This window comes from Cervus elaphus, chromosome 33 (genome assembly GCF_910594005.1).
Source record: "Cervus elaphus chromosome 33, mCerEla1.1, whole genome shotgun sequence".
Classification (NCBI taxonomy): domain Eukaryota; kingdom Metazoa; phylum Chordata; class Mammalia; order Artiodactyla; family Cervidae; genus Cervus; species Cervus elaphus.
Genome location: NC_057847.1, coordinates 43,961,227 through 43,977,252, shown reverse-complemented (window position 1 = coordinate 43,977,252; position 16,026 = coordinate 43,961,227). Strand labels below are relative to the sequence as shown.

General features: G+C 41.1%; 1 pseudogene; it reads left to right on the top strand.

The window, feature by feature from the left end:
• The first annotated feature begins 202 nt into the window (after positions 1-202).
• LOC122688508 lies at positions 203-15,369 on the top strand (annotated as a pseudogene).
• Positions 15,370-16,026: the final 657 nt, after the last annotated feature.

Sequence of the window (16,026 nt, the reverse complement as noted above, 5' to 3'; positions counted from 1 at the left end):
GCCCCATTCCATTATGCTGTGTTCCACTTGTAAGAGAGAAGTTCTATCCCCATTTGGCAAGTCCATTTTGTCACCCAGCTTGAACCCCGTCACTGTGTCTGCATCATATGCAGGAACAGAGCTTACTTACCTCTTCCCCCTTTTTGGTCAGGGACCTGCTCTCTAGGGTAAGTCACACTTCACACAGATCTGGCCTGGAGTAATGCCTCAATCAGTGTATCACCACCAGAGGATATACTACGTAGCGGTGCTTGCCCTCTGGCTTCTGGCCCTGGGATTAACCTCAAGGTTTGGCAGGAGCTGCCACCGAAGGGACCTCTCTACGTAAGTTTCAGTAACTTTCTAGTGACACTTCTGTAACCACAAAAAAGACTGCAAGGACCCTCTGATGTATACAATCCCAAGAAGATTATTTAGCCACTATGATCCTATAAAATCACCAGGCCCTATACTGACCTCAGGACAGGGGAGCACCTGTCTATCTGAAGGAAGAATGTTTTTTTATTATAACCAGTCTGGGGCAGGTCCAAGAAGATACTAAGGGGCTCTTAGAACAGGCCACCAAAAAACTGAGATTTGCTCATGACAGGCACTTTCTCTCCTTCCTCCCTTGGCTCCTGCTACTTCTGGGTATCTTGTTAGGCCTCCGGTTTGGGCCCTGTCTGTTTCAACTGCTCACAAAGTTTAGCAGGCCCCAACAGCTTCAGACTAGACTGATGTTACTAAAGTGTGGCTTCCTTGGTAGTTTGGCGGTAAAGAATCTGCCTGCTAATGCAGGAGACGTGGGTTCAATCCCTGGGTTGGAAAGATTCCTTGAAGAGGGAAATGGAAGTCCACTCCAGTATTCTTATCTGGAAAATTCCATGGTTAGAGAAACCTGGTGGGCTATAGATCATGGGGTCCCAAGAGCGTCAGACATGACAGTCACTAAACAAGAATGGAAGCTGATTTCAGACACAGAATATCTTTATTTACATCCATCAGGTAGAGAGATCCTGGCTACTCTACTAGCCAGGATAGTGCCTACTCTAAACAAGTAGTAGTTACAGAAGAGACCTCCTTATGGGAGGTCCCTATAAGGAACATGGAAATGACAAACCACCACCAGTCAAAAGCATTAAGGAGGAGCCAAAACAAGGGAGGCGGCACCAGCTCATAATATATGCTGACAACCTCCCAGAAACCTTTCCACTGGAACCCATCTTGGCTAAGTCATGCGCATGACACCAGGAAGGACCCAAACATGGCAAAAGTAAGATGAGTGGCCAGAGACCACCTGGAAACTAATCCCATCACCATAAAACCTGAGACTAAACGCCACATGGCAGAGCCCTCCTGGGCTCCCTCACCCCACTGGGCTCCCTCACCCCACTGCTCTCCACCTGGGCTCCCTTACCCCACTGCTCTCCACCTGGGCATCCCTTCCCAATAAAGTCTTCTGCTTTGTCAGTAAGTGTGGCTCCTCAGACATTTCTGAGTGTTAGACAAGAGCTCACTCGTGGGTCCTAGAAGTGATCTCCCTTCCAGGAACATAAGCTCTGAGTGCTCAGACACATGGATGTGTTCTTGCAGATGCTGTTGGAAACTAACCCTCCTTCCCTCCTCTTTTTGGTTTCTATATTCTCAGCTGTGTTTGGGCAGTAACATGCTCAGGAAAAGCAGAACTCTCACCCACCCACAGATTCAGGACAAGAAACATGACTGATCCAAGACAAGTAAGCTAAGAGTCACCCCTTTGCTAAGGAGTAAACATGACCTAGTGCTCGCAAATAAGATGCAAGAGAAATTGTCCTGGGTTTCTCCTGAGCAGGACTTTTCTCCCTGATATAAAGAGTGAGAAATCTTTTCTTCTTACTTTGGGTGAACTGCATAGCAAGTGACACTTAGAGCTGAAGCAGCCCTCCTGCAACCAGGAAGCATCAAGCTAAATGATGAAAACTCACTACTGAAGATGGTAGAGTGGAGAGGTAAATAAAGAGTCCAAGTTCTTAATGATACTATGTGACTGTACCTCACTTAGAATCACCTACTTCCAGATTACTTTGTATAAGATTTCTTTTTCTCACTAAGCCAGTGCTAGTTAATTATTATTGTACTTGCAACTGCAAGTATTCTAATGATGATTCATCATAACATGATGAGCAAAAACAGACTTAGGAAGAGGTTGAAGAAGTCATCAATACAAGAAAAGTACTATTTTTACATCTTTGCACACAGCCATGATTCCTCTTTCTACAACATAGCAGAAACACATATCAGAGATTCCCTTGTTTTAAAATTACTGAGGTATCTCTCTTCCCTATTAGACTGTTATCCCCTAGAAGGTGAAGGCTATGTTATATCTCTCTCGGAATCCCCTCCAGCCCTAATGTAATGCTTTGCATGTGCTAATTCAGTAAGTGTTGAATTGAGTGAACTGAAGTTTGAAGTCTGTAGCTGAGTGATTTATGAAGAATGGGATAATGTGTGAGTTGAATGAGGTTCTCAAGAGAGATAAAAATGTCGGGAGGATTAAACATGTCTTCAAAAGCACTCTATAAAATGAATGTCAAGAGATCTTCTGAAATTGGTCTTTGTACCATAACCATGATCCCAACAACACTTGAATTATAAAGTTGAGGTGGAATAATCACACTAGAAAATCCTTGTAACTTTTCATTTGCTTCAGTGATAAACATTTATATTCCTCATTAGTTCACTAAAATGGTTATTTTATTTATTTGGATTGTGATTCTTTTTTCAATGTTGCCTACTACCTTAAAGGACCGTGTGAAACAAATGGCTGCCCCTCTATCCCTCTCAGCTCAGCAACAGAAACATCACATCAGTTTGGCTCACTTTCCCAGCAAGGACAGTCATGTGCACTGATAATGGAGTTAAAAATAACTCTATTTGGAATTCAGGATGGGTAGGGGACGCATCAGCTTCCAAGACCACAGCCTTTCAGAACTGTCAACTGACACTCAAATGACTTAACATAGCTGCAAAGCATTTCAATAGCAAATATCTTCCCTGCCCAGAAGGATTCAAGGGTAGAAGGAAATCCACTTACAGTGAAATACACTCAAGGGGTGTCCTTTGTTAAAGTTAAATAACTCTCAGTTAACATTATTATTATTTAATTGCACATAGAGCTCTCAGGTGTCTTAGGAGGCGTTATAGTCATGTAGCCTTTGACTCTCAAATCAGTGTCTGCACCATCCATCACAGATTATTAGCTATTCAATTTTTAAAGGTTGCCAGACATGGGGATTTCACTGACATTGAACAGAACCTGACCTGGTGTTAATTAGCAATAGAATAAAGTAGTTATTTCATCTCATCTGTTAAACTCTATGATACTGAAATAAACAGTGTATCTATCTGAAAAGTGTCAAGGATACATGAGGAGTCATTTTAGACTAGCCTAAGAAAAAAGGTTTTAACCTTTTCACTAAAAAAAAAAAAAAAAAAATTAATAGTCCATGCACAACAGATTCCTAGACTTTATTCACTTTTGACCAGTTTTATTCTAAATCCTTAAGACTGACTCCAATCATAAACCTGCCACCACCCATCCTGCTTACTCTTGGCAATTCTATCAACATGGACCACAGTCATTTTTCAGAAGACTCTACTGTCTTGTTTTATACACCACTATCTGCAGTGTGCTGAAGTGTGGCTCCTTGCTTTTACTATAAGGTAAAGCCTATAGGTCTCAAGTCTCAGAAAACTAGTTTTCACTTTTATGTGGTCTTTTAACTAGATAAGGATAAATCTGAAAAAAATAGGCAAGATCTGTGTACACAATGAAATCTACAAAATATTGCTGGGAGAAATTTAAATGATCTTTTAAAATGATCTTTATTTTAACTAGTCAAAAACATCAATATTGTTAATATGTTATTAACAGTTCCCTCCAAATAGATATACAGATTCAATGCCATCTTAATCAAAATCCAAGAAAAAAAAATTGTTTTAGAAATTGACATGTGGATTCTAATATTTCTAAGGAAAAATCAAAGGACAAAACATGTTTGAAAAAGAATAAAAAGTTGGAGGATTAATATTACTGGATGTTAAGACTTAAATTCTTAAATGACAGTAATTTGGGGAGTGTGGTATTGGTATCAGGACTGACAAAATAACAGTGAAAGACAGCAGGGAAACCAGAAATAAATCCATATATATTTGGACAACTGATTTTTGACAAGATTCAGAGATAACTCGATAGAGAAAGAATTTTTTAAAATAACGAGGCAACAAATATAGTTCTATATGAAGATGATAAAGAAGATGAAGACAAAGAAGAAAAAATAGAAAGAGCTTCAATCCATAGTTCACATTGTTTACCAAAAAATTAAACATTTAATAACTGTGGAAACTAAAACAATGAAATTTCTAGAGGGAAACAAAGGAGAAAAATATTTGCTACCTGAGTTTGGCAAAGACTTTATTGATGACATGAACATGACACTTAGATGAACACACACAAGGGAACACCTGCTTCTGCTGGGGTGGTCCTGGGAAAGAAAGGAAGGGAAGTGTTTGTGGGATAAAGGGAGAAAGGGCTTCAAGCCAAAAAAGAAAGCAATGCAAAGTTAGGATGAGTGACAGGGCACTCATCCGGGTCAGACCAGAGTTTTGCAGAAGTTGCTGAGAGAGAAGACAGGAAAGGTTAGGGCCAGATTGTGAATTCTCAGCTAAAAGAGTGACTTTATCCTGTGGGCAATGGGACCTACAGAAGGATCTTAGTCAGGTGAGTAACATGATCAACTGCATATCCTCAAGAGGGGACTTTGGCGGTGACAGGGTCAAATCCACAATGTAAGGAAGAGACCAGTTAAGGGCAGTTTCCATGCTCCAGACAAGAGATGGCATGAGAGACGGCGAGGGAGTAAGCCAGGTCATTAACTGTGATGAAGCAGAGTTCACAGTCCACCACACATGTTGAAGGCAGAATGGAAGATTGACTGAATGTGAAGAATAATGGGTTAGAGGAGGGGAGCACCTGCTGACAAGTAAAGAGAATACTAAGGTGTTTTATTTGTTTGTTTTGGTTTTTTGGTAACTATATGAATGGAGATGTGCATGTGTGCTAAGTCACTTCAGTCACGTCTGACTCTTTGCAACCCTATGGACTATAGCCTGCCAGGCTCCTCTGTCCACGGGATTCTCCACGCAAGAATATGGAGTGGGCTGCCATGCCCTTCTCCAGGGGATCTTCCAGACCCAGGGATACTGTTTATTAATTCAGGAAAAATAATAGAGTAGGGAGTACTTTGTTACTGAGTTTGGGAAGAATTTTAAACCCTTTGAGAATTGTTGAGTCAAATAAGGTATAATAGCACCAGGCTTAACAGAAGCCTCTAGTTTTCTGATTTCTGATACTACAGAAAACTTAATTATATCAAAGTCAACAAAGTCTAGTGTAAAGGAAGCCCAGTGGAGGAAAGCCACTCCAAGGAAGAATCACCTAAGGCTCCACAGAGAGCCCAAAGGGCAAAACTCAGACTGGAAGAAGTTTACAATTTATCTGTCTGATCAAGGACTCACATTCAGAATAACCATTGTGTCATGGAGAGGGATTTATTTTATAGTCACTCTATTTGGGGCAAGATTTTTTGGAAGCATTTTCACACTGGATCCCTTTTCACCTTTGATATTTGTAAACCCATTGGGGTATTGCTGGATCAACAACTGCCTTGTGGCAACTCGGCTCACACTACCTGTGGCATTGCTGGAGGTAAGGCATTTGTCAAATGCATCACCTGTTATAATCACTTTTTTATAACAGGTAATGCATGTGTTCCTGGAGAAAGACATTTTATCATCATGAATCACTGGGCAAGAGTGGATAATTCCTGTGGAATTATCTGATGAGATATAGCTATTTCAGATTAGAGAAAATTTATCTCAAAGCCAGTCTCAAATGCGTCCCTGGATTTGGTTGGGCCATGCAGGCTGGTGCTTATATCTTCATTCATAGCAAATAGAAGGATGACAAGAGTTATTTTAAGACATGATATATTATTTCTGTGATATCGGTGAACCACTTCAGCTCCTCATATTCCCAGAAGGGACTGATCTCATAGAAAACAGCATGGCTTGAAATAATAAATTTGTTGAAAAGAATGGACTTCAGAAATATGAATGTCTTATATCCAAAAATTACAGCTTTACTTTTGTAGTAGACCATCTAAGAACCTGGATGCTGCCCATGACATCAAGGTGACATACCCTCACAATATTCCTCAGAGAGGCACCTCCTCCTCAGGGACTTTCTCAAGGAAATCCACGTCCACATCCACTGATGCCCAATGGATACCCTCCCTGCAACCAAGGAGGACCTCCAGCTCTGATGCCAAAAATGGTGGGAGGAGAAAGAAGAGAAGCTGTGCTCCTTCTATTGAGGAGAAAAGACATTTAACTTTATGAAAGAGACTGCCATTCCACCTTGCAAGTCTGAGCCCAAGGTCTTTGTGGTCAAATTGTTCTCCTACCATACTGGACCCTGCTCAGTCCTGGAATGTACGTGCTCATCTATTTGTACACTTTGTCCAGTGATATTTTATAATCATCGTCACCTCTGTGCTGTAGGAGAGAATATTTGGTGGACCAGAGGTCATCAGACCTTGCATGGTAACCTTGCATGTTACCATTTTTTAGACAAACAACCACGTTTAAGTGTAAATAAAAATGAGTAAGATTCTAAGGTTCACAGTGTAAAAGCTTAGGGATATTCTGGAAATGTTTTAAGCCTTTGTAAACTGAGATGCATTTTTGCACGACTATGTCAAATATCTCTCACTACTATTGTTATTTGTTACAAATATTTTCCCTTAATTTAGTGGGAAAATATTGCTATATACATGGTGTTTTTTTTTTTTTTTTTTTACATCTCTGCATGTAATTTCAACACTGTAGCAGGGAGCAATCACTGTGAAGTAATACAGGCCAGGGTATTAGTAAACAATCATCAGGCGGTTAGCAGACACGGTACACACAAGACTGTTAAAGGCCCAATCACACTTCCCAACAACTCCCAGACAAGAGGCAGATGTGGGGCCCCTGTGCACCGGCCAGATCAAGTGCTGGCACTTAACCATGGAGTTGAAGGCCCTTCCTCTCGACTCCTCTTGGCACTGTCCCCACATTCCTTTCTATGCCACTCAAACCCTTGCATTCTGCCTTAATACCAGAAAACAGAAACACTTTGTCTTTAAGCTGAACAAAATTTTGATAAGAAGCCCCTCATTGTTCATAAAATCTTTGCATCTAGCCTTGCACTGAGCTAGATGTCAGAAGACCACCTGGGTCATGAGGAAAATAAAACCTAGATGAGACACACACAGCAACCACCGGCTCTCCACTTGAATTTTTAAAGCTAGGAATTCATACAGTTTAGTTCTTTGCTTTTGCATAATTCTGCCTGCTTAGTGCTACTTTCTTTATAGCCTGTTGCTTTCTTTACAGGTGTTGCTTTTTTGCATTAAAAACAGTATTTATCAAGCCACTTACCTTTTTAAAGGAAAGCATAGAAGAATGTTCTGGTACTGCCATCAGAAACTCTCTTTTGCAGCTGCATCTTGGTTGAAATATTTAAAATCTGCCACAAAAAAGTAAGGTCATTGTACTTTCTACACATGCCTCGGTGTCTAATTTCTGCCATTAAAACAGCAATAACAACATGCTTGCAGAATAGGCCCTATGGTTTAACTTATATTATTCTATTCTTACAGCCTTGACAAATTTTATTCTTAAAACCAAAGTGGAGCCCTTTTTTATGACAGTGAGAGATCTCTTAGTTCCAGACTTCTTTCATTAGCAAAATTGAAACCCACTTTTGACCAATAGTAATTTTTAGGCAAGCAGCCATTTGAGGCGATGGAAAATCCAGCAAACCAAAAGCACCAGCTCCTTCTGAGGCAAAGAAACCTGTGGGCATTGTTTCTACTCCACTGGTGTCCTGCAACTACTTTTCTTTTTTAATCATAATGGGAATGTGACTCAGAGCAGCAGAAAATATGGAACAGTCTTTAGCTCTTAAGCAAACCTGTCAGCTTATTCCTACTGTGAACCAGTCTAAAATGCTGTTTCTTGTTTGTGTACTCTTGGCAAGAATACCTTCTCATTAATTACATCACATTTTTACTGAACAATGACTTCCACCCTACGGGTTCCCGCAAGTCTCGGCGATAAAGAATCCACCTGCAATGCAGGAGATGTGGGTTTGATCCCTAGGTCTGGAAGATTCTCTGGAAAAGGAAATGGCAACCTACTCCAGTATTCTTGCCTGGAGAATCCCATGGAGAGAGGAGCCTGGCAGGTTACAGCCCATGCAGTTGCAAAGAGTGGGCCACGACTGAACACACATACACATGACTTCCATCCTGGAGAGGACACAGGTTTTGCTGTGGGCTGGACTTCCCGTGCAGACTCTTCCAGAAAGTCCTGGTTCTGGCAGCACTCTGTTGGCACACCATTTTTACTGGAAGAATACTAACTAGTGCCCCTAGTGAAATGCACCCACCTATATATAACTCTTCCCCCAATGCTGCTTTTAATTCTGATGGGGGCTACCAAGTAGTTATTATGCACATCTGCTCCAAATCCAGCTATTTAACTTTACTGGTTTTTAAGGTGGTTATTTTTTTTTTAGTTTTTTTTTAAGTTAATAAAAGAGATTTCTAATTTAGGTCTTGCTCAGACATCTTTTAGTCACATTTAGAAACAAGAAATAGTTTAACCATCAGCATTGCATTTGTCCTGGGTCAGACAGAAAAGCCCTGTGTTCTATCCCACAGGTGTTTATAAGGTAACCTGTTCACACTTCCTCCATCTTCTCATGGCTGTTACCTTCAGTTTGACTTTAATGTCATATCCTCGTTAACTTTCTGAAATCTAAAAAAGGAGAACTTTTTTTCCTTTTTAAAACACATTTTCTTTTGATTATTAAAAAACATCTTTAAGATAACATGCAAACTTTTTACCTACCCAGAATTAATAAGCATTGTACTTCCTCTAAGAGTTATAAATGATAACTTCAAAATGAAAAAAAAAAGTTTTTGATGTGGGTTTTTTGATAAGGCTCCTTTAAAAATCGTAATTATTTGAGTTTTTCTACAAATAATTGTAATTATTTGAGTTTTTCTTCTTTTATTAAAAAAAATTCAAAGAATATGCACTCTGTAATTTGGAATCTAAAATTAACAACAAAGTATCAAGTATAGGTTAATGTCAATACTCTGGCCACCTGATGCAAAGAACCAACTCATTGGAAAAGACCCTGATGCTGGGGAAGACTGAAGGCAGGAGAAGGGGACGTGAGAGGATGAGACAGTTGGATGGCATCATCAACTCAATGAACGTGAGTTTCAGCAAGCTCTGGGAGACAGTGAAGGACAGGGAAGTCTGACATGCTGCAGTTCACAGGGTTGCAGAGTTAGACAAGACTTAGCCACTGAACAACAAGAGGTCAATGCAGTTTCAATACTGTGCTTGTCCTCAGGGGTGATCCTCTCCCCACCTCCCACTGTGACTCTGGACTCAGCAGCTGCTTGTCTAGCCACATCTGGAATCTCACCTCAATGATAAACCCAAGGGACTTTGAAACATTTAAAGTGCTGTATGTCCCATTAATACACCTTTACCATTCAGAAATGTTTGAAATAAAGCAAGTGTAGCTTAAAAAAAAAATGGTACTTAGATGACACCAAAAAATCCATATAAGAAAAGATAATCCTACTTCAACCAAAATTAAAGACTCTGGTCTATGACAAACATAGAAGCGAGAGACAAGCAAGAAACCAGAAGAAAATATTTTCAAGTTATAAATCTGATAAAGGAATTATATCGAGAATACAGAACTATTAAACTCACTATAAGAAAACAAAAACCCTAACAAAATAGGCAAAAAAATTTGAACAGACACTTTACCAGAGAAGATATATGGAGAGCAAAGCTCAATTATTAAAGAAATTCATTTTAAAGCTATTCTGTAATACACTCTAGGAACCTATTAGAACGATTAAAATGAAAAAGATTGGCCTTACCAAGTTTTGGCAAGGATACAGAGGAATTCACCTTGAGCCAGACATCCTGGATGTGAAGTCAAGCGGGCCTTAGGAAACATCACTACAAACAAAGCTAGTGGAGGTGATGAAATTCCAGTTGAGCTATTTCAAATCCTAAAAGATGATGCTGTGAAAGTGCTATACTCAATATGCCAGCAAATCTAGAAAATTCAGCAGTGGCCACAGGACTGAAAAAGGTCAGTTTTCACTCCAATCCCAAAGAAAGGCAATGCCAAAGAATGTTCAAACAACTGCACAATTGCACTCATCTCACACGCTAGTAAAGTAATACTCAAAATTCTCCAAGCCAGGCTTCAACAGTATGTGAGCTACCAGATGTTCAAGCTGGATTTAGAAAAGGCAGAGGAACCAGAGATCAAATTGCCAACATCTGTTGGATCATCAAAAAAGCAAGAGAGTTCCAGAAAAACATCTGCTTTATTGACTACATCAAGGTCTCTGACTGTATGGATCACAAACAACTGTGGAAAATTCTTAAAGAGATGGGAATACCAGACACCTTGCCTGCCTCCTGAGAAATCTGTATGCAGGTCAAGAAGCAACAGTTAGAACTGGACATGGAAAAGCAGACTGGTTCCAAATCAGAAAAGGAGTATGTCAAGGCTATATATTGTCAGCCTGTTTATTTAACTTATATGCAGAGTACATCATGCAAAATGCCGGGCTAGATGAAACACAAGCTGGAATCAAGATTGCCGGGAGAAATATCAATAACCTCAGAAATGGAGATGACACCACCCTTATGGCAGAAAGAGAGAAGGAACTAAAGAGCCTCTTGATGAAACTGAAAGAAGAGAGTGAAAAAGTAGGCTTAAAACTCAACATTCAGGAGACTCAGATCATGGCATCATGGCATCAAGTTTGATCAATTCATTGCAAATAGATGGAGAAACAATGGAAACAGGGACAGACTATTTTGGGGGGCTCCAAAATCACTGCAGATGGTGATTGCAGCCACGAAATTAAAAGACGCTTGCTCCTTGGAAGAAAAGCTATGACAAACCTAGACAGCATATTAAAAGGCAGAAACATTACTCTCCCAACAAAGGTCAGTCTAGTCAAAGCTATGGTTTTTGCAGTAGTCATGTATGGATGTGAGAGCTGGACTATAAAGAAACCTGAGTGCCAAAGAATTGATGCCTTTGAACTGTGGTATTGGAGAACACACTCCTGAGAGTCCCTTGGACTGCAAGGAGATCCAACCAGTCTATCCTAAAGGAAACCAGTCCTGAATATTCACTGGAAGGACTGATGCTAAAGCTGACACTCCAATACTTTGGCCACCTGATGTGAAGCACTGACTCATTGGAAAAGACCCTGATGCTGGGAAAGATGGAAGGCAGGAGAAGGGGACAACACAGGATGAGATGGTTGGATGGCATCACTGACTCAATGGATATGAGTTTGAGCAAGCTCCAGGAGTTGGTGATGGACAGGGAAGGTTGGTGTGTTGCAGTTCATGGGGTCAGAGAGTTGGACACGACAAAGCAACTGAACTGAACTGATGGAGGAACTGGAGCTCTTATGTACTGCTATTGGCAATGTAAGGTAGTACAACCACTTTGGAAAACAGTTTGGAAGTTTCTAGAAAAACATACACCTACCATATTTATCTAGCCATTCCAAAATACTTAAAGAAAAATTAAAGTATATATTTATACAAAGATTTGTGCAAAATGTTCATAGAAGCATTATTTCTAAAAACCTACACTAGATAAAATCCAAACATTCAACAGAGGTACCGGAGAGTATTTTCCTGTATATCTATACAATGAAATATTACTCAGCAATACATATTGATAAATATATAATTGTGAATGACTATCCCAATTATTGCAATTATGTCATGCATAAGGAAGCAGAAAATAAGATTACATACCATATGAATCCTTTCATATAAAATACAAGTTAACTTACAAAGACTGAAACTAGATTAATGGCTGCCTGGGGAGACGTCTGGGGCTTCCCAGATGGCGCTAGTGCTAAAAAACCTGCCTGCCAGTGCAGTAGAAGTAAGAGACACGAGTTCTATCCCTGGGTCAAGAAGATCCCCTGGAGAAGGGCATGGCAACCCACTCCAGTATTCTTACCTGGAGAATTCCATGGACAGAGGAACCTTGTGGGCTACAGCCCATACGGTCACACACAGTCAGACATGACCAAAGTAGGACATGACTAGGCAGGAGAGAAGGGCAGGATAAGCAGGAGGGAGGCTTCAGTCACTGAAAAAATTTTGGGATTCATTGATATGTTAATTTATCTTCATGAGAATAATTCTTTAGGTGCATACATATGTCAAAATAGCAAATGGCATACATGAATGCGTACCATTTATTCTATGTAAATTAAAAACAACTAGTTTTAAAAATCAGTTAGACCTTGTCACAAGTTTTATTTGTGCAGTTAACTAAGTTTCCACTCAAACATCTGAGCCAGCAGCAATGCACTTATCCTAAAAAAAAATTTTTTAACTGAAAACATGAAGAGGAATAGGCTAGTTGGCAGTCCATAAGTGAATAAATGCATGGGCATGCTCACTCAGTCATGTTCAATTCTTTGCAACCCCACAAACTGTAGCCCTTAGGCTCCTCTATCCATTGGATTTCCTAGGCAAGAATACTGGAATGGGTTTCCATTTCCTCCTCCAGGAGATCTTCTCAAACCAGGGATCGAACCCACATCTTCTGCATTGGCAGGAGGATTCTTTACCACTGGAGGATTATTTACCTGGGGAAGTTCATGGACTGAATAAATGGAATGAATCCCAAATATACTCCTTCCTGGCAGACTCCATTTGAGAGCAAACTGCAGAGGAAAGAGTGCTATGTAGAGTCTTGCCTTTGCCAGTACTACTTATCCAGCTTTGAGAAAGACAATTGACATTTTTTAAACCTAGTTTCTTCACCTCAGGACCGCAACAATATCCTGGCATCTGCAGGTTTCTGCTGATGATCAAAAGTGATAACTCCATAAAATATACTAGAAACTGAAATACACATAAACATAAATAGTGTAAACTGCAAAACCAATTTACCAGTGTATCAATGTAAGGAAATGCAGTATGAGCACATTAGAAAATGGATTTATTTCCTTCCATTACTATTTTCAAAAGCATTTATCAAATCCTTTTTTTCTTTTCTGAATGTTATCTCTTAGATGCCTTAAATATTTCAGGCTCAGGAATTAATTTTTCAAGGTGTACAACTATTAGTTTAAGTAAAACTTCCATTGTCATTTGACTGAAACCCTGCTCCTTCCCCTCACACTTCAGGCCTGGAGGGCATGGAAGCCAGCAGAGCAAGTGAAACCGAGCAGGACCCTGTGGGGTTCCAGGGCACAAAAGTTTTTCTGTGTCCCCCATTTTCTTGTTAGCAGAAAATAGGCTTAATTCAGCCTCCAGGATCTTCCCTAAATTACAAAAGTGAAAGTGTAAGTCGCTCAGTCCTGTCTGACTCTTTGCGACCCCATGGACAGTCCATAGAATTCTCTAAGCCAGAATACTGGAGTGGGTAGCCGTTCCCTTCTCCAGGGGATGTTCCCAAGCCAGGGATCGAAGCCAGGTCTCCAGCATTGCAGGCAGATTCTTTACCAGCTGAGCCACAAGGGAAGCCCCAAAATTACAAAAGGGAGATTCAAACAGTTGCTAATCAGGGTAGAGAGGGGACAGGGAGGCAAGGGAGGAACAGTCAGGAAACAATAGTGCAGCCCTAGGGCAGGGTACAGGCTCCCCCTCAAGGAATATACATAAGAATATCTTTGAGCTGTTTTGTAGTTACTGTTTCCCAGGTGGTGCTAGTGGTTAGAAAGAAAAAAAAAGCTGCCTGTCAATGCAGGAGACTTAAGAGATGCTGGTTTGACCCCTGGGTCCAGAAGATCCCCTGGAGAAGGTAATGAAAACCCACCCCAGTATTCTTGCCTGGAGAAGCCGATGGACAGAGCAGCCTGGCAAGGTTCACAGGATGGCAAGGAGTCAGACACAACTGAAGCTACTTAACACACATGCAGTTACTGAAACCCCATCAGGTGAGAGAAGTTAACTGTGTGCTATCCACAAGCACATAGGCCCCAGACTGGTTGGAACCAGAAGGTTAATGATACTGACTCCTATGTAACTCACCCCCAACCAAATAAAAGAAAGTCCACCAGCTGATCACTGCCTTCTTTGAACCACTGCTACAGAACTCCTCATTACCCTCTCCAGATCAGGACACACAGTTTCCAGGCAATTAGCCTACTGCAGCCCCCCTTTGCAAAGCAAAGCAAGCAAGCAAATCTTTTCTACTTCACCCAAAAGTCTGTCTCCAACATTTAATTTGGTACCAGAATAAAGAGGCCAAACCTCAGCTACATAAGGGTAATGAAAGGTTGCCTCACTGTTCATCTGAATCATCTCTGCCACCTGCCAGTTCCCTTCCTGTAACTCCACAGCTGCAGGCACCGCGTTGACCAATTCTAACTTTAATGGTTCTAATTTGTCTTTGGAGTTCTCTGTAACATGATCAAATGCCACTTTTCTCGTAGAGTGACTGTGCCTTTCTAGAAGATCCACTCACCTGTGCCCTCCCACAGTCGACTTTCTCCTCCTAGGCGACAACTTCCTCCGGGCTGGCTCGTCCCTCAGCTCCTGGCTTCTCTAGAGTTGATGTTGACCGCCCATTTCGGCTTCACAAGTGGGCTTCCTTTTAAGAGAACTCAGTTCTAGCTCTTTTTAGCAGGGGCCACAGTGGACTCTCGAAAAACAAGCACCTCTGGCCACCCCTGGTAGAAGAGTGACTCATTCTTACTGCAGAGTTGTTGTTTCTCTCTTTATAGGAGCAGCTCCAGCTAGGCTTTGACTTAGGGGTTTACGTATGAGACATACATAAGTTGTTGTGGCCACCCAACTTCAAGGGACACATGTCAAGTTCCCCAAGGGCTTCCTGAAACGTTTACAGCAGCCGTGGTAGCAAGTCTTCGAGCTCTCCATTGGCTGCGTGACCGTCTCCCATCAACACGCTGGGACTCTGGGGCCAGAGCGTTGCAACACAGGGCACAGAGAGGTTTCTTTAGCTTCAGACATTCCTGCAGGAATTCAGGGCAAAAGACGCGTTCGCAGGGCACCTGCAATGGCTTCTCGGACACCTCTCAGCACACCGGCCACATGAAATGGCCCAGAAGGTTGCCTTCGCTCCGACCTCGGCCCTGCACTGGCGCCGCCATCTTGCTGCCCGATGCGCAGCGCGACGCTGCTGAGAAGAGGGAACCGAAGGGGCGGGGCCTCCAAGGGGCGGGGCCTCGAGCTCTGACAACTTGATTGCAGAAAAGGAAAATCTGTCCTTTCTCTGAACAGGCGGGCAGGGAGAGAAGGGTAACTCTATGACCATATTCACAAGGAAGTTTGAGGCAGGATTCTTCCTCCTGATGTTCTTCAACCTTCCTTCCCGTTGTCTTGAGGTGGAGGGAGGGCTGGTGTCTCTCACTGCTTTAGAAAGTGAGGGCCCTTTGGTATAGTTTGTCCTTAGTTTATTTATCCAGAAATTCCAAACAAAACAGTCTTGTTTTAAAGCTCCTATTAAAAAGACTAAAGTTTGATTAAAGAACTTAGCAGGAAAAAAGAATGTAGTAGGAAAAAAATCCAAGGAATGATCTGTTGAAAGTATGCATCCGTGTAGTTTTTAGGTCCTGGTCATGAAGGGATGCAACTGTACCTCTTCTATTATTTTTATTATTTCATTTTTGGAAAAGAAATCATGTCTTAGCATACTGAAATCATTTGTAAGCCAGAATATCGTGTAAAGACTATTAAGTAGGTGATGGTTTTTCTCCTCAAGAATATCAGATGAAAGGAAAGTAGTGATTATGGGAAGAGATGTACTGTAATAATTCCTAATTTGGCTAGTATGCACATCTTTAATAAAAAAAAAAAAGAATAAATCCATTGCTTTAATTTTCAGAATAATCCCAGGCTGTG